The sequence below is a fragment of the Phyllostomus hastatus genome, unplaced genomic scaffold (genome assembly GCF_019186645.2).
Source record: "Phyllostomus hastatus isolate PE091 unplaced genomic scaffold, TTU_PhHast_1.1 phas_scaffold_39, whole genome shotgun sequence".
In the NCBI taxonomy this organism is placed as follows: Eukaryota; Metazoa; Chordata; class Mammalia; order Chiroptera; family Phyllostomidae; genus Phyllostomus; species Phyllostomus hastatus.
The window spans coordinates 24105330-24124185 of NW_025334028.1; positions in this window are offsets into that span (position 1 = coordinate 24105330).

The window sequence follows — 18856 nt, forward strand, 5'->3', positions numbered from 1 at the left end:
ATTCAATAAATATGAATTGTTCTTTTATAAGCCAGACACTGGTAGGCAATTTAAGTGTGTGGGAGGGGTGAGGGTGAAGATGGTCCTTGCCCTCAATAAAGGCTAGAGTCTAATAGAACTATCAAAAATATGAACTCTAAGAGGCACTGTATCATCTCAGGAAGGGGTTGTTGAGAACAGCCTGCTGAGCATGGGCAGAGCTAGTTTAAGGCAGATTTAGGAAACTGGTCCCTGGTCAGATGGCACAAAGCCAGGCGGGGATGCTAAAACATGTGGGTGAGGAAGAGGGCCTGTTTGAGGAAAGACCAGGAAACCATGACCAGGGATGCTCACTTCTGAGACCATGATGATGCTCCTTCCCACAGGTTGAAAATAGAGACACTGTTTCCACCAGTTTTGGGACTCAGTTTTCAGGTTAAGGAAAAATACCTTTGAATCAAGATCAGAATGCTTAAAATGTCTACACCATATGAAACTTGCGTAATGCAGATAGAAAATAAAGGCACACCTTGGAGACACACCCTTCAGTCCGCTACAAGTCTGAGACACCTCCTAGCTAAGGTATGTGTGGGAAAAAAGGTTATGAATCATAATCACTTTACAACACATTATCATCAGGTAACTACAGTACATGTGTATGGTTCCATGTGGCTGCAACACAGACATGTCTTCTTAAACAAAACTGGACCCTACTCCAAGGGTCTAGTTTGAAAACTAGACAACATGTTAATTGAGGACTGGTTATATCCTCATACCTGGCCTGCTGAAATAGCCAATTCATCTTTTTTATGCAATATTCTTTTCACATGTCCTACTATCTGCTACTGCCAGTTTTTAAATTGTGTTAGACTGCCCAAACTGACTAATTATATTACACTTACATAAGATTACCTTTTACTTGAAAAACACATTTTTCAAGCATTTCCTGGATGCTGACTAACAATGTCCTCTGCTTATATATATAAAAAAAAAAAACATAAAAAAAAAAACCTTGGCAAAAAACAACTTGCTTTCTATTACAAAAATTGCATTTCCATTTCTTTTGTACATTTGTCTTGGGGAAACATCTCCCCAGGTAAAAATACCATTTCCTAGCCTGCTCCTGTTTGTATCTAAGTGGGTCCATGTGACACATTCTGGCCAATGAACGGTGGGCCAAAGTATTTCATTATTTTCAGGCCAAAACAGTTAAGCAGCATATATACGTTCTCCAGCCTATGGGTTCCTGAACTTTAGCTGAATGCTGAAACTTCTAGGGCCCAGGAGAAAGCATAATGCCAAATGAAAAGAGCTAACTGCCTGAATTACCACATGGAGAAATGCTACCCACCTACTAGGAAAATCTGCATTAGACTTTCAGTGAAGAAGAAGTAAACATTTACTGTGTTGTTCCATTGGGGATATGTTTGTTAAGGTTGCTGGTATTACCAAATTAATACACTGAAGTTATTTAAGATGTTAGTTCAAAAGTAAAATTCAGAATTATTCTGTTATGTAATAGAACTACCAGGCTAAAACTCTTCCTATTTCTTTTAATACATGAGCAACAAATTTTGACTTCTTGTAAATGAATTGATCATTTACCAATTGTGTTTTGAACACCTGTTCTGTACAAGGTACCATGCTAGATGATGCATAAGTGTATAGAGCAAGGATTCAAACATTTTGTCCTTTCATTCAAAGACCTCAAAGTCTTGTTATACAAGAATGTTTCACATATTAACTTTGCAAAAATTTAGAAATTTAAATGTAAGATGCAACTTCCTCTCACTACTGAAGAACACAAACTAATTTTACTATTGACTTCACAACTAATTATAAGGATAAATACATGTGGATAAAAAAGAAAATATTGAAGGTTTGCATCATCTGTATATTCAGATGCTCCAAGTCACAGCTAATTTACTTGGGGGCAAGTCATAATAAAGGAGCAGTATTTTAGTTTGTTCTTAAGTGCTCTACTAGATCTAAAGGCATATTTTTTAAAGAAAAGAACTAAAGATACTGTATTTTATGCCTTGTTTTGAGAAAAACCTGCTTTTGAAATTTTGAACTTTACTTTGATTCTTGGATGACATTGCTATCATTTTGATATTAAGAGTTGAATAGTAGCCCTGACTGGTGTGGCTCTGTGGGTTGGGGTTCAGTTCCTGGTTCAGAGCCAGGTCCCTGCTGGGGGTGTGCCAGAGACAATCTTCTCTTGCACATAGATATTTCTATCCCATTCTTTCCCCCTCCCTTCCCCCTCAAAAATAAATAAGTAAATAAAATAAATTTTAAAAAGGGCTGAATAATAACTGCTGGTTTTGACTGTCTGAAGAATGCACTTTGTTCTAAGTAGTTGGTAGTAGACAGTGTGTCTCACCTATCCTCACCTGAGCTGGTGGAGCCTAGTGCTGAAGAAACTGCCGATGAGAGAGCCAATCCTAGTGGGCCCATCAAGGTATATGAGAATTTGATTTATTATCGTACAGTTTATTCCCCTGACATTCATTTCTAACATGTCAAGTTCTGCCCTATTTACAATAAATGCTTTATGAAATATATTAGCCACCACAGATTTTATTAGAGGTCTAAACTAAAAGAGCTTTTGTTTATCTTTGGATTGCTCTTGAAATTTTGTTGAACCTTTTTTTTCCAGAGGGCAATTTTACTCATTCAGAAAAGTTATTTCTCAAAATATATAAAACTATGTTATACCCAATATATTCAGGAATAAATTTTACTTTTTCCATCAGGGACCAAACTATAACTTATGGCATTGTGTGCTAAGTTTAATGTGGAGATGAAATATTTTACATAAAAATTGACAAGATAAAGAGTGATCATTATTTACTTGAATTTAATAAACATATTTGTTTTATTTATATGTGTATCTTCATCTCATATTTTACTTTTGGGCACAGAGTAGAGTGCTCAACAAGTTTTACTGAGTGAACTTTAAAAAGATATCAGCAGCCAATATATGAGGCACTAGGCTAAGTACCACAGTCCTTGCTCTTAGAGATGTTTTAATATTTCAATATTTCTTATATCTACATTTCTATATATTACATATATAAACACTGGAGAAAACCTTATTAGTCCTTTCTTCTAGATAATGTGAATTGTAACTTTATTATTAATTTTAAAATTATAAATAGATTAATGGTGCCAAATCATAAAAGCTTACATTTAAAATAGCTATATGTGTGTGCTATTACACTGAAAATCCAAAGAATATTCATACTGTAAAATTTTTTGTATTCTGGCTTTTCTAAGGTCAGAATTTTAGAATATTTGACCCAAAATGCCCTGAAGTCTATATCTGAAGTGTTTTAAAACCAACTTCAACAATAACAGCAAAAGGTTTAGTAATCGAACTAAAGGTATTACCCAATTGTGGGAGACCTAGTAAATCAATTTAGGAGAAAAATTGTCAAGCCCTTTAAAAGGGCATTTGCATATATAAAATCAATATAGTAGTTAGAAATGAGTTTCACTCATTAAGGCTGGCAGAAATTTACCTTTACTGGAAGTAAGTTTTGCCAATTACTGATTTAAAGTTTGTAACTTTGAAAGAAAATATTCTATTATTAGAAAAGAATCTTGCACTCAAATTAGCTGTGTTTTCATTTACTTGTAAGGAAATATTACAAACAACTACATGACAACAAATTGGACACTCTGGACAAAATGGCTAAATTCCTAAAAACGTATAATCTTTCAAAACTAAATCAGGAAAAATCAGAGAATCTGAATACACAGATTACAACTAGAGAAATTGGAGCAATGATCAAAAATACCTAGCAAACAAAAGTCCTGGACCAGATGGCTTCACAGGCAAATTGTATCAAACATTCAAATAACTAATACCTCTCCTCTTCAAACTATTCCAAAAAGTTCAAGAGGAGGGAAGACTTCTAAGCTCATTTTACAAGGCCAGCATTATTCTAGTTCCAAAACAGATACTTCAATGGAAGATAAATATACTTCAATGAAAGAAAATTATGGGCTAATACCCCTGATGAACATAGATGTTAAAAGCCTCAACAAAATATTAGCAAACTGGATCCAGCAATAAATTGAAAAGATTATATGACATAATTAAGTGGGATTTATTCCAGGGATGCAAGGTTGGTATAATAGCCACAAATCAATAAACATGATGTACTACCTAAACAAAATGAAGGATAAAAGTCACTTGATCATATCAGTATATGCAGAAAGAGCATCTGATAAAATCCAGCACCCATTTCTGATAAAAACTCTCAGCAAAGTGGGAATAGAGGGACTATATCTCAATGTAATAAAGGTCACATGTGACAAACCCACAGCCCACATCTATTCAACAGGCAAAAACTACAAGCATTTAAGATCAGGAACAAGACAGGGATGTCTGCTTTCACCTCTCTTATTCAATAGAGCACTGGAAGTCCTTGCATTAGCAATCAGACAAAAAGAAGTAAAATGCAACCAAATTGGAAAACAAGAAGTAAAACTGTCACTATTTTTCAGATGACATGACACTGTATATAGAAAACACTAAAGATTCCACCAAAAAAACTACTAGCAGTGATAAATGAATTTAGTAAACAGGATACAAAATAAATATCCAGAATTGGTTGCATTTTTATACTGTAATAGTTCAATAATGAACTATTAGAAGAAGAAACTAAAGAAAACAATCCATTCACAATTGCTTAAAAAAGAATAAAATACCTAGGAATGAATTTAACCAAGGATATAAAAGATCTGTACTCATAAAATTATAAGACACTGAAGAAAGAAATTGAAGAAGAAACAAATATGGAAGCATATACTGTGTTCATGTTCAAGAAAAGTTAACATCATTAAAATGCACACACTACCCAAAGCAATCTATAGATTCAATGCAATTCCTCTCAAGATAACTAACAATGTCATATTTCACAGATCTAGAACAAATATTCCAATAATGTGTGTGGAAACACAAAAGACCCAAATAGCCACAGAAATCTTGAGGAAGAAGCATAACATTGGAGGAATCATGCTACCTGGTATCAAACTATACTACAAGTTCACAGTAATCAAAACAGCATGGTTTTAACATAAAAACAGGCATATAGATCAATGGAAAAGAATAGAGCCCAGAAATAAACCCACACCTTTACATTCAATCAATATTTGAAAAATGAAGCAAAAATGTACAATATAGTAAGCAAACTTTATTCAATAAATGGTGTTGAGTATATTGGATAGATACATGCAAAAAAAATGAAACTGACCACTTTCTTACATCATACACACACACACACACACACTCTCTAAATGGATTAAAGACTTAAATGTTAAATTCAAAACCATAAAAATCCTAGGAGAAAACAGGCAGTAAAATCTCAGGCATTTCTCATAGTGATATCTTTTTCTGATACCTCCTCGGTCAAGGGAAACAAAAGAGAAAATAAACAAATAGGACTACATCAAACTGCAAACATTTTATACAGCAGAAGAAACCATCAACAAAATGAAAAGACAGCCCACCAAATGGGAGAACATATTCACCGATACAGGCTGGTTGGGGTTAATATTCAAAATTTATAAAGAACTTATAAAACTCAATACCAAAAAACCCCAAACAATCCAATTAAAAAATGGGCAAAAAACCTGAATAGACACTTCTGCAAAGAGGATATGTAGATGGCCAAGAGACAGATGAAAAGGTGCTCAATGTCACTAATCATCAGAAAAATGCAAAATAAAACCACAATAAGGTATTATCTCAACACCTGTCAGAATGGTTATCATCAATAAATCAACAAACAAGTGCTGATGAGAATGTGGAGAAAAGGAAAAGCTGGTGCACTATTGTTGGGAATGCGGATTGGTGCAGCCACTGTGGAAAGCATTATGGAGTCACCACAAAAAATTAAAAATGGAATTGCTTTATGCCCTAGCAATTCTACTTCTGGGAATTTATCCAAAGATACTGGAAACACTAATTCAAAAGAATACATGCACCCCTGTGTTCATTGTAGTGTTATTTACCACAGCCAAGATTTTGAAGCAGCCCAAGTGCCCATCAGGAGATTACTGGATAAAAAAGCTGTTACAGAATATGAGGGCAATCCAGCTGTGACATTTGCTACCTCCTTGATCACCAGGGTTAATTCAGATGATCTGACTGGCTAGGCGCATATCCTTTTCCTCTTTCACCAGTCAATATGCACCCCTCTGGAAGCTGCATGCTCAGTCAAAGAGGACAACTTTCCTCACTACAGGAGAGGACAGCTCTTCTTCAGTCAAGGGTATATCAGTAGCTATGCTCCCCTACTAGAACCTCCAAACAAGCTCTCAAAAAAAGCTGTGCTACATTTACACCATGGAATGCTACTCAGCCATAAAAAAGAAGGGAATCTTACCTTTTGTAACAGTTTGGATAGGCCTGGACAGTATTATACTAAGTGAAATGAGCCAGTCAGAAAAAGAGAAGTACCATATGATTTCACTCACATGTGGACTCGAATGAACAAAATGAACTAATAAGCAAAGTAGAGACAGACTCATAGATGGAGAGTAGGCTGACATTTGTGTGGCGGTCTAGTGGGGTCATGGAGAGATTGAGCAAAAAAGAGAAGAAAAAAGAGAAAGAATTCATGGATATGGACCACAGTGTGTCTATTGCCCGTGAGAGGTGGAGTGGGAAGGAAGGGGGATGAGGGTACAGAGGGGATAAATGGTGACAGAAGGAGGCCTGACTTGGGGTGGTAGACATACAATACAGGGTACAGATGATGAGTTGTAGAACTGTGCACCCGAAGCCTATATAATTTTGTTAACCATTGTCACCCCAACAAATTCAATTAAAACAGAAAAAAAGAATTCAAAAATTTGCAATTGAACATTCTATTATAAGAAAAGAGTCTTGCACTCAAATTAGTCATATTTCCATTTGCTTCAAATAACTGAAGGCCTATTTTGCATATTTATGGTTATTAGAAAGCATATATTCCATTGAACACATATCAGGCAGTGGGAATATAACTTAAAAAGAAAACAGTCTCTTCCTTCATAAACCTTACATTCTAGTGAGGAGAAACAGATATTTAAAAAAGAATAATTAAAAACAATTACACACACAGGAAAGCACATATATAATATTTCAGGTGGACTAAGCAATAAACATTAAAATAATCCATAGTGTTAAGGGCACTGGAAGAAGTGATAGGCAAAGGGGTGCTACTCATTGTAGGCAAACTGTGTAGGGAAGACATCTCTGAGAAGGTGATATTTGAATGGAGGTTCAAATGAAGTGAAGGAGATACCTATGCTGCTATCTCAAGTAGAGTATTGTAGGTTAAAGGAATAGCATGTGCAAAGGCTCCAAAGTAAGATTCTCTCATGTTTCAAAAACTGTCAAAGGAGGTGAATAAAGCTAATGTAGAGTGAACTGGAGAAAGAGGTATAAGATGAAGCCCAGGAGGTGGTATAAGGTCAGATTACATAGAGTCTCAGAGACTATTGAATAGATTCTGAGTTTTATTCTGTTGAAATGAAAATTATTTCACTAGAGAAGTGATATGATATGATTTACGTTTAAACAAATGGCCACTCTCTTCTAAGGACAGACTTTGGATGCAGGGGTAGTAAGAGAGCAGGGATAGAAAAGGGAACACTGCTGACAAGGCTATTGTCAAAATCCAGGGTAGAAATAAGATGGTTTGAACAATGAGAAGTATCTGATTCCAAATATATTTTAAAAGTAAAGCTAACATTTGCTTATGGATTGGAAACAAGGTATGAAAAAATAAAAAGGAGTCAAGAACTCCAAGGTTCGAAAGATAAATACCATAAGATTTCACTTATATGTGTAATGTAATGAACACATAAACAAACAAAATAGAAACAGATTCATAGATACAGAGAACAGACTGACAGGTGTCAGAGGGGAAGGGAGAGGAGGACAGAGTGAAAAGGGTAAATAAGGGGGAAAAAAACCCTACATAGACAACAATATGGTGATTCCCAGAGGGAAAGGGGTGTAGGGGAGGTAGGAGAGAACACAGGGGAGAATAATGGTGATGGAAAGAAACTTGAGTTGGGGTGGTGAACACAAATACAATATACAGATGATGTAATGCAGAACTGTACCTTTGAAACCTATATAATTTTATTAACCAATGTCACCCCAATAAATTCAATAAAAAAGACCCATTTAAAAAAAAGAACTCCAAGGTTTTGGGTGTGAGCAAGTGCAAGGTACAAGTTACCTTTTACAGAGAAAGAGAACATTTGAAACTGAGAGCATATTTTGTGGAAAAGATCTATAACTACTTTTATATATGTTAGCTTTAAGAAACATACATGAAAGTGGAGATGACATGTAGGTAGGCGGATATATGAATCTGGACTTGAGAGAAGAAAGTCAGGCTGGTGATGTATAAAATTGGAAGTTGTGGCATCTCACCTGGGCTTTATTTCAGAGAGTAAGGAGAAGAGGAGGGACCCACAAAGCTGAGTGAAGAGAGCAGCTTCTGGGGGAAAATGGTGGTGTCTCTGTTGTCAAGCAAATGAAGTGAGTTGTGTCAACCATGCCGATGGGTTGAGTAAAATGACAACTGAAAAATGACAATTGGTTTTGACTACAGGGACCTTTGACACTGGTGACCTTAGCAAAGTAGTCTTTATACCTAAAATAGCACCTCATCACTCTCTTCCTCTTTATACTGATTTAGCTCCTTTTTCTTGTTTGTAACTCCTTGACATTGCATGTGTAGGTGTGCTCTGTGAGTAATGTGTTCGCTTCTCTTCCTGCAGCTAGATGATGTGATCCCTGAGAGCAGGCACTTTGTTTTGTTCCAGGTTGAATCTCCAGTGCCTATAATATGCCAAGCACATACTAGGAACTTAATAAAATGTTTGCTTCAAGAATTAATATTCACTTACAATGCTAGTTCAGGTTACTTTTTCTGATTTTCTCAGTAGTTGAAATAAGCATTTAACAAAGGGGGTGAAGGATTAGGTGAAAGTGTTCAAAAGGTACAAACTTCCATTTATAAGATAAATAAACTCTGGGATGTCATGTTCAATGTGATGACTACAGTTACCTGTACTGCTTGTATATTTGAGAGCTGCTAAGAGAGTAGATCTTAAAAGTTCTAATCATAAGGAAAAAAGTGTAACTCTGTGAGGTTATGGATATTAACTAATCTTATTGTGTTAATTACTTTATAATTCATCAAATATATATTTTTCATATGTATCAAATTATATTTTACACTTTTAAATTATACAGTGTTGCATGTCAATTATGTCTCAATAAAACTGAGGGGAAGAGAAATAAACATTTCAAAGCATTTTTAGGATAATATTAACATCCATGTTTAGTTCTCTTTTTTAAAATTTTTTAAGTCACAAAATCAACTTCCATAGAATAAAAAGAATTGACTCCGGCCTTCAGGATGAGAAGTGGAATGGGAACTCATGAACTTGGATTTAGCATGAAGTGTGTCTCTCACATATCCCCAATGTCAGAATCATTATGTGTGAAATCCAGGGGAGGGCATAGTATTATTCATAACTCCTGTTTCTCCAAATACACAAAGCTTTCTATTGTTTGCAATATCTAAGCGATTCCCTGGTGGTAAGTTAGACCAGACGTTAGCAATTCTCAGACAGGAAGTAGGCAGGGTTTGGAATTTAGTTGTTAAGAAGCAGTGCCTTTAAAAAGTTTCCTTCTCACTTTCAGGGTGTCCTTCCTGCCCAGCCCAAAGATGTCCAGACAGTAGGGAAAATTGTGCTACATAGACTTTAGAGTGCTGTCTTGCCTTTCCTCCTGTTTTAAATAAAATGTCCCAGTCATAGTACTTGTTAACTGATCATCAGGTCACAGGTTCAACTACTACCATCACAGGGCATTGGACTGGAATGGGTGAACATCTAATGAGAGGACACCTAAAGGCCAGTGACTTTTAATTTCCCTGACCTAATCTGCAAAAGTAAGCTCAGCCAATCAGATATGTGCTGGAAGAGCTCGATCTAAAAATTCAGAGGGAAGTTGGTGGTAGTTGTTTGAATGAAGGGTCTCGCAGGCTTGGACCAAGATGGTCACTAGCAAGTGATTCACATGTAGGGTGAGTAAACTGATGAAGCCATTCTATCCAGAGGGATCGAAGGTGGGATTCAGCAGGAGTAAAGAGAGGAGACAGAGAGAGACAGAAAGATTCCTAAATCTGTTTTCTTTTTTGTCCTTCTTAAATCCTAGCTGATTAATTTTTTTCTGGATTCATGCTCTCCTTCAATATCCTTACAATAAACCTTATTTTCTAGAGATGGTTTGAGAGTTATGTTCCTTACAAAATGAAGAATCCTCATTAAATTATATGGAAAGCAAAAAGAACAGCATGCTCTCTGTAGGTTATCAGAAGTCAACAGCTTCTGTGTGTGGTTCTTCTAGAAATCAGTTTCTTCATTCAAAACATGATTATATTATGATTCCATCCTTGCCCATGCATATGGTTTCTATAACACACCCAGTGCTACAGTAAAAACAGCAGCAGTGTGTGTGGAGAGAGAGAGATTCTCTGTGCCTTTTTCCATGTCATGACCAGGCTGGATATAGGCTATGCTATAGGCAGGAAAAACGGAAATATCTCATGAGCTGAACAAAGTTTGAAGTCTTCTGTTCATCTGGGCCATTCTCCAGGGCAACAGTCCCCTGTGCTGACTCAGCATCCCAGCCTGCTGTGATCAGACAGTGCCCACAAGAATGCATGTTTTCATAGTCACCCAGGAGGGAGGAGAGCCCTGGAGAGCTGAGCTCCATCAATCAAGTGCTTCTGCCCAAAAATGACACTCATGAATGAATACCCTTGTGTTTGTTAACCACACCTAAATTCAAGCGGGGTAGGGGAGCAGAGGTATATGATACTCCCACATATCCAAAATTAGAGGGAATTGAAATATTTTAAAAGGGTAATAATGCCAATCAGTATTTCTAAATAACCCACCTAACCCTTTCAGACCTCCACGCTACAGTTTGACACCCAGTGACTAAGGCATGTGTCATATTTCTGTTTTAAAAGCCAAGGTACTCCTGCATGACTATAGCTCCTGATCTGCTTCATGTGTAGAACCTCTCCTTCCACCTCTGTTGCATGGTCTCTACTGGACTGAATTGGACATATTCCTTCTGGACAGGTTTGGACATTACTACATCTCCCCTGGGGCCCTGTGGTCCTACATGGACTCCTGTTTTCTCTACTACTTCTTATGATCTTGTTAATTCCCCCTTAGGCCAAAGTTTAGTTGCTTCCTCACTCTCAGCATTCTAGTGCCTTTGTACATGGGCAATGTTGGGTAAGAGTTGGCATTTATTAATGTTATATGAACTAGACAGCAAAAAAAACCCTCTTCCTGTGTCTTAGCCACAACTAGAACCACTAAGTTTTTTTTAACCTTGAAAGATATAAGCAGATTACCTAGAAATAGAAATTTATTTATATATAGATATAAACAGTATATAGTATGGGTTTATTATTGTTAGTCACTGCCTTTTATAATAAGTCAATATGACTAATTTAGTAATATGCAAACTTGTTATTATACTGCAGTTCCTGTGAAGGCCAGGTTTGGGTATTATTTTGACATAGCAAAACTTTCTTCTTCTTCTTCTTCTTACTATATTAGGCCTACAGTATGATGAGAAGTCTTTTGTGTCAACCTGGCTAGGCTATAATACCCAGTTTTTTAACCAAACACTAGTCTAGGTCAGTGATTTTCAACCCATGAGCCACAAGAATTTTTAAAACACACCATACTTATTCAGGTAGGGGGCACTGACCTCTTTTCCCTTAGATTGTCAAATGAAAAAAAGACAACAGCCAACACAACTATAGCTGTCCAGTGTGAATAAATCAAAATTATACCTATTTTTTGTCAGATTGGCACAAAATACATTTCTGAATGTGCAGAAATGCTGCAGAATTTTAGTAATTAGTTTATGTGGGTCATGAAATAAAAAAGGTTGAAAATCACTGGTCTAAGTGTTGCTTTGAAGGTATTTTGTAGATGTGGTTAACATCTGCAATCAACAGACTTTAAGTAAGGAGATGACCTTTGATAATGTGGATGAGGCTCATACAATCAGTTGAAAGCCTTAAGAGCAAAAACAGAGGTTCTCTGGAGAAGAAATTCTGCTTCAAGACTGCAGCATCAGCTCCTGCCTGAGTTTCTAGCCAGCTAGTCTGCTGTGTAGATGTCAGGCTCACCAGCCTACCACTGTGTGACTCAGTTCCTCAAATTTCTTTATACACATACATACACACACACACATCACATCACATCACATCAAAACACATCATATATTCATTAAAGTTTAAAGTTTATCATTAAATTCCCTAGGGTAACATATACTTTACTTTATTTACTCATGGCTGGAGGCAAAGGATTTTTATTTGCCCAAATAAAACAACTTCCAGGTAATTCCAATGGACACTCAGGAATCTAAGGTTGGAATTCCCCAATGTAGACCCTGAAATAAAAATTCATATAAAAGTGATTTATTTAAAAGTGTTCCAAGGAAAAACCACAGGAAAGTAGGGCAAGTGACAGGGAAGGGAAGGAAACCAGGCAAGGGTGAAGAATAGAAGGATGATGGAAAATGACCTGATCACCTCATTGAAGGTATGCAGGTTTTTTTAAAAAATCACATCTCTTCTCATGTCACTTTAAATTTTAAATTAGTCTCCTTGTCCCACCTCCAAAATGGACTTACCATCCTGGGAGTATGATATGGTTTCATGGACAAATGGCCTCACTCCTGCTCCATTTCTTATTCCCAAATAATGTTCCTCTATTATATGAAATTCTTAAGTCTCAGAATATAGCATATAATCCCTTCATGGACAGAGTAATGTGAAAATATTCCTAAAACAGATAATGCATTAATTTGACTCAGGATGGAGTTCTATTCCAGGTATTTGTGGCTAGCTTCTCTGTCCAGTCTTGCAAGGCATGGGTGTATGCTGGGTGTTTTTTTTTTCTTTTTCCTTTTTCTCTTTTTCTCTTTGCTGGATGTTTCATCTGTTCAGAAGCATTATCTCAAACCTGACTAATCCCCATGATTGTCCATGAATCATTGGGCCTTAGTTCCATGTATCAGGACTGGGAACATGATGCCATCTTCCCCTAAGATTCCTTTCTCTGGTGAATTGGATTTTTTTTCTGGAAAACAGGTCATATTTACACAAGGCATTTTTAGCAGCCATATTATTCTGCCCTATAGATCAGGAAAGTAAGGAAAGAGTTTCTACTTAAAGAAAGAATCATGAATCAGACGTGCAGAGAAGAGCAAAAATTAATGAAGAAACACTACTGAAATTCCATTTTCTGATTCCACTATGTTCCTGATGCCCAAATGCATTATGGCCCTTGGGGTCTGTGAGACCCCACTGTATTCTTATCATTGATTCCCACCGTCTCCTGAAATGGGTTGAAGTTTAAGTACATGAGAAATGAAAAACAATGGGAAACCAAGAGTAACAAATATTTTTCAGCTGTGGATTTTGCCTGGGAGAAATCCTGGGTAGAAACCAGTTGAGGTCCCTTACCTCCAGGTGTCCAGCTGAACAAAGGATGACCCAGAGGATAAGACGGTGACATGCATAGCCCCAGAAATATAAGAAGTTTACCGAGGTAAGAACACTTTTCAGAGGACAATCTTCTAGATCCTCCAAGTTCATACTTACTCTTTCTTAAAACTGGTTGTCAGTGAATGTCCTGTGAGCTGCCACTTCTTTTTTCCCATATCTCTCTTCACAGACCCTTTTGCCTTCCTCTTACTTGTCTGAAATCAATATGGTTCATTATCCCAGGATGTGAAATCCTCTGGGGTCACAAATGAATGAACAAACAAATAAACAAACAAACAAAGATACAATTTGAGAAGTGACAGTGAGGCAGCACCACAAGATGGCAAACCTAGAAAAGCACCAATAAAAACCTTGGAGAGGACAGTTTCCTTTCTAACCAAGCTGAAAAACTGATGGCTGGACTCCTGTGACTTTATCTCCTGAAAACCATGCATTATGTACAATATATATCTTGGGATTCACAGGTGAGATGCTAGTCGGGACATATATTTACATGTTTGTTTTGGTGGTAAAACAAAATCATTTTTTTACAGAAAAAACTAATTTAGATCATTGGTTTCACAATTAAGAACTGGATTTAGCAATTAAGGTCTTTGGCAGATATTAACTAAATTAAATAAGTTAAATTTGATGTTTTAATGTTTTGATGAAAAATGTTTAACACACAAATGCAATGTACAACTTGCTAGAAATTAAACTCATTTTTAACTATTAAGCCTTCAATATAAATCTTTAACTAAAACCTGAAAAAATATAATTAAAACATTCTAGGAAGCACTTGAGCAAAAAATATTGAATGCCTCTAGATTAGCAAAATGTTTTTACCCAGGCTAAAGCACTGTGACCGAGGCAAGCTGACCGAACCCATTTTTTTCCTTTCATACTCTTGAATACCTGGCAACCTTAAGCCCACAACGCTTTGATAGATCAGCTGAGTGACCCAGGTATAAAAAAGCTTCACTAATTCCTTGTTTTGACATGTGAGAGATAAAACAGAACACAAGTATACTAAGTACCTGAAAGATGGTAGTTTTTTGGTAATTCAGGGAAAAGGAATAAAAATAATGACTTTGACTTTTTATATAATTCTGCATATATTAATATTAAACTTTTATAATTCTTGTTAATAAAGTGTTTCCTATATATTTATTTCATTTTATTTTCATAATATTTGAGTGAATATTTTTGTCTTAGCTTATCTAAAAGTGAAGCCCGAGATGCAGATTCTTTTCAAAGAATTAATTGAGAAAGTATCCTTAAGCAAAGCAGAGTGAGGGAAGTAGAACAGGCCAGTAAATAAAAGCTAAGCAAGAAGAAGGTCTCTGAAAAGCTCTATACAGAAACTGCATTATAAAGTTGATCTCCTCAATGCAATGAGCCAGCTTCTTGTACCCATCAGACATTGATAAAGGGCTCTGGGGACAGATGAAAGTTCCTGTTTGACCAATACTCTGGGTGCAATTGTCTGATCAGATCAGGGCCTTTGTCAATCAATACAGCAGGTGGGAGATGTGTGCTGGGGATGGTAAAGGGGGTGTGGGAGGGGCACCAATTACCTCCAGTTTTCTGTTTCATTTTTTTGAATTACGTTTTAAAGATTTTTGTTTGTTTATTTTTAGAGTGAAGGTAAGGGAGGGAGAAAAACATCAATGTGAGAAAGAAACAATTGATCAGTTGCCTCTTGTACATACCGGGACCAGGGACAGAACCCACAACCCAGGCATGTGCCCTGACCAGGAATGAACAAGTGACCGTTTGTTTCACTGCATGACACCTAACCAACTAAGCCAGACTGGCCAGGACCAGTTTTCTGTTTTAGAAATAAGGAAACCAAGGCTCATAATGGTTAAGTATCTTGCTCCAGGGTTCTGTAGGTGTAACTGATGGAGTAATAGCATGAGTTCAGGTCTTTTGACAATAAAGCCAGACAGTAAAGGTCAGGTTTTTCTCATGTCAGTTTCATCTCTAGTGCATGTGGTTTATAAGAAATGAGACTCTAACACTTACTAGCTATGTCCTCAGACACATATTCTTCAGATATATGACCTCAGGCATGTTACTTAACATTTATGAGTCTCAATTTCTTAATCTGAAAAATATGAACAATAATAACTACCCATAGTATTGTTCTGATTATTAAAATACCTATTACTGTGACTTATGTAGCATTTATGCTTCAAAACATCCATTTTTTTCCCTTTTACCTATGAAAAGATGCATTAAAAATTTGTAGAGAATGTATTGGATAACATGTAAATCACATGTCACTTAGAGGAAACATTCTCAAACTAATAAGATTTTTTTTTTACTGTAGAAAGTCCTTTGGGTCCACACTGCCATCACAAAAACTTTAAAATTGACTACTACAGTTTGGTGATCACTTTCTTTCTCTATTTGAAAATGTGTAAGTAAAAGAAGCTATTGACATATAATACATACGGAAAAGTGAAAAATTCATAAATGTATAGTTTAATGCCTTATTGCAAGTAAACAAACTTGTGTAACCATGACAGTTTAAGACATTACCAGCAGCCAGGAATCACCCACTTTTCATCTTGGACCCTCCTCCCAATTATTAATCCTTCCCTTCTCCCTAAAAGTACCCACTCTTAGAGCTTATAATAACATGTGACTGTTTTGCCAGTTTGGAGTTTATGCAAATGAAATCAAACAGTATTAACATAATGTATCTGACTTTTTTCACTTACCTGTTTTTTTGTGTGTGTAACTGTTGTTTTTCTTGTTTTCTTTGCTGAGTAATATTACTATGTATGTATATTTACTTAAATATTTTATGTCGATGAACATTTTAGTTGTTTCCAGTATAGGACTATTACCAATAACACCGTGGTAAATATTACTGAATTTTTCCTTTGGTGCACCTGTGTACATTTCATTTGAGTACAGAATTCCCTCCTTATTCATAGGGAAAGCTTCTAAGACCCCCAGTGGTGCCTGAAACTGCAGATAATACTGAATTCTGTGTATACTATGTTTTTTTCCTATGCATACATACCTATGATAAATTTTAATTTGTGTATTATATGCAGTACAAGATTAACAAAAATAACTACTAATAAAATAGAAAAAATATAACTATACTATAATAAGAGTTATGTGAATGTGGTCTCTCTTAAAATGTCTTAACATACTATACTCACCTTTTCATTTAAAGGGCACACTTTATGGCTTCTTTACGGCATATTGGAGCGAACAGCATCACTGCTCTAGCACTTTGGGATCATAACTAAGGAAAATAAGGCTTACTTGAACACAGCATTGTGATACTGTGACAGTCAATCTGATAACAAAGACTACTACCAAGTCACTAACTGGTGGAGAGCGTTGCAACACAGATCTGCTGGACAAAGTGATGATTCACATCCTGGGCAGGACGGAGCAGGACAGCATGAGATTTCATCATGCTGTTCAGAATGACACACAGTTTAAAACGTGAGTTTTTTATTGCTGGAATTTTCCATTAATTTTTTGGACCACAGTTGACTGTGATAACTTCAACCATGGAAAGTAAAATCACAGGTAAAGGGGGACTACTTTATAAAGGTAGGAGTTGAGGAATTATGAAGTACGTTTATAATCAATTTGATTAAATACTGCTAAACAGCTTTCCAAAGTGGTTGTGACAACTTATACCCCACTCCCCTTTAATTTGTAGGAGCTCTTGTTGCTCCACATTCACAATAATACTTTGTTTTCTCTGCTTTGTTTCTGATTTCGTCATTCTACTGGCACACCACTACAAACCTACAAAAATTATGTTTTTACCTTCCATTTTCCTGATGTCTAATGATATCAAGCACCTTTTCATATATCTATTGACCATTTTGATATGCTTTTTATCAAGGGATACTGTGCATATTTCAGTTGGATTGTCTTCTTACTGATTTTAGGACTTCTTTGTGTATTTTGGATACCAGCCATTTGGTATTTGTATATCTTCTCCCCCTCTCTAATTTGCCTTTTTTGCTCTCTTAATGTTACTGAAGAAAGTCAGTGAGTTCGATGTTTATGGCATGCCGAGAAGCCAAAGCCTGAAGCAACAAATTTTCAAAAAGATTGGTCAGGCCGCCAGATGGGGAGGCAAGGCTCCCATTAGTCTCCCTGGGACAATGGCTTGGAGTACATTAAAGAATGAGGTTAGAAAGGAGCTATACATATTTGTTCATTCTAATTAAAGGGCTTGGATTGATGAAATACTACTTGGCTATAAAAAAAAGAAGGGAATCTTACCCTTTGCATTTGCATGGATGGACCCGGAGAGTATTATACTAAGTGAAATAAGCCAGTCAGAAAAAGACAAATACCATATTATTTTACTTGTATGTGGATCTAATGGATAAAATAAACTAGCAAACAAAATAGAAACAGACTCGTAGATACAGAGAATACACTGACAGCTGTCAGAGGGGAGGGGGAATTGGAGGCCTGGGTGAAAAAGTAAAGGATTAAGAAAAAAAAGTGGAAAGAAAGAGAGAAATAAAGAAAGAGAGGGAGGGAAGGAAGGAAAAAAGTATGGATGGATGGATGGAAGGAAGGAAGGAAAAGAAAGAAAAGAAAGAAAGAGGAGAGAAAGAAAGAAAGAAGGAGAGAGAAAGAGAAAGAGAAAGAAAGAGGGAGGGAGGGAGGAGGGTGGGAGGGAGGATGAAGAAAGAAAGAAAGAAAGAAAGAAAGAAAGAAAGAAAGAAAGAAGGAAAGAAAGAAAGAAGGAAAGAAAGAGAAACCTTGTAGACACAGACAACAATATGGTGATTACTAGAGGGAAAGAAGGGTGGGGGAGGTAGAAGAGGGTAAAGGAGAGGATAAATGGTGATAGAAGAAGACTTGACTTGGTTGGGATGGTGAACACACAGTACAATATACATATGATGTATGATAGAATTGTATAGCTGAAACCTATATAATTTTATTAACCAATGTCACCCCAATAAATTCAGTAATTTTTAAAAAGGGTTTGCATTGAATACTCTAAGATAAGATATGTGGAAGAAGCAAGTAAGAACAAAGAAACTTCAACCAGGAAGAGTTTGATTAGTTAGTCCTATGAGCATCCAAATTTGATTTCTGCACCATACCTTCCTTGTTGACAGACCCCTCACTTTTAAATGGGCTCCAGGTGGTAAAAGTAGCACCTCTGCACTTGAGTTCCATGAATCTTGGTTCTGCTGTGCTCTTGAGATCAGTTTAGCATCATGTAGCTGCTAAGTGCTCCTGCTCAACCCCCTGAG